Here is a 1655-nt window from a genome sequence, read left to right as displayed (position 1 = left end):
CCCACCGCCAACTCTTGGGCTACTCTTTTACCAACGAATAGTGGGATTGACCGTCACATTATAACGACCCCACGGCTGAATGGTTGAGCATGTTTGATGTGACGGGGATTCGAACCCGCGACCCTCAGATTGCGAGTCGAGCGCCTTTACCGCCTGGCCTGTTTGTCTGGTTTAGAGCAAAGCCACATTGTGCTACTGCTTTGTCCACCGCGGGGAATTGAACCCGGATTTTAGCATTGTAAGTCCTTAAACTTACCACTGTTCCATTATTTCAAGAGTTGGCACAAGAAATACTGAAGTAACCACATAAAACAATGGTTGAAACAAAAACAATACCGAAACAATACTAATGCATACAAACAATTTATTGAACAATAACGCTTAAGGTTGCGTCGTCGGAATAAAAGTTTATAACCATTCTTTCTCAACAATATTTTACAGAAACTATGGTTGAAACAAAAACAATACTAATGCATACAAACAATTTATTAAACAATAACACTTGAGGTTGCGTCGTTGGAATAAAATATTATAACAATTCTTTCTCAACAATATTTTACAGAAACTATGGTTGAAACAAAAACAATACTAATGCATACAAACAATTTATTAAACAATAACACTTAAGGTTGCGTCGTTGGAATAAAATATTATAACAATTCTATCTGAACAATGTTTTACAGAAACTTAGTTACACTTACACAACGGAAACTGAATGTATTTACGCTGGAAATTACTCCAATACCGCTAATAGAATTAACATAATCTACGGAATTGGGGACATTTGATCCTTCAAGGTTGTCCTTGAGAAAAAAAAAATCCACCCTTCACTTCCAGGAAATAATCAATTCTCTTATATACTCCTTTAAAATGCCGACCTTCACTGCATCCGACGAACACTCATTCAATAAGCCAATCACCCCTTTGTAAGAAAAATAAAACAGTCTTACCCGGAGCCTAGCCTACTTTTTACAAATTTTAAACTTGTGTTCTCTCATCCTAATGCCTTCAAAATACAACACAAAGAAATCACAGGCATTTTCCCTATCCATTCCCCAGATGGTTTTTTCAAACTTTAATTAGATCACCCCTTTACAATAACGACGCTATAAAGCGTTCTGAGTAAGTTCAGTTTCAAATGCATGTTTAAGCACAGATTAATTACAATGCATAAATATGTATACTACGCTCACTTCTTGATAACTATTACCCATTTTCAGTTACCTTTCTGTTCCTAGTTAGTAAATACAACTTCTTAATAAATTATTGTACGATTTAGTTATTGTCCCCTAACTGTGAAGTTGAAATTAAAGGAAAAATGCTGCCAACCAGTTGCTTCGAAAATGATAAGTACTAGAAAAGAACTGTTTGTTTTTTATGAATTTCGCGCAAAGCTACACGAGGGCTATCTGCGGTAGCCGTCCATAATTTAGCAGTGTAAGACTAGAGGGAAGGCAACTAGTCATCACCACCCACCGTCAACTCTTGGGCTACTCTTTTACCAACGAACAGTTGGATTGACTGTCACAATCTAACGCCCACACGGCTGAAAGGGCGAACATGTTTGGTGGACGGAGATTTGAACCCGCGACTCACTGATTGCGAGTCGAGCGCCCCCTAACGACCTGGCCATGCCAGAAAAGAACAGGGAAAAA

Source organism: Limulus polyphemus, unplaced genomic scaffold (genome assembly GCF_000517525.1).
Source record: "Limulus polyphemus unplaced genomic scaffold, Limulus_polyphemus-2.1.2 Scaffold1228, whole genome shotgun sequence".
Lineage (NCBI taxonomy): Eukaryota > Metazoa > Arthropoda > Merostomata > Xiphosura > Limulidae > Limulus > Limulus polyphemus.
This window is presented reverse-complemented; position numbering follows the sequence as displayed.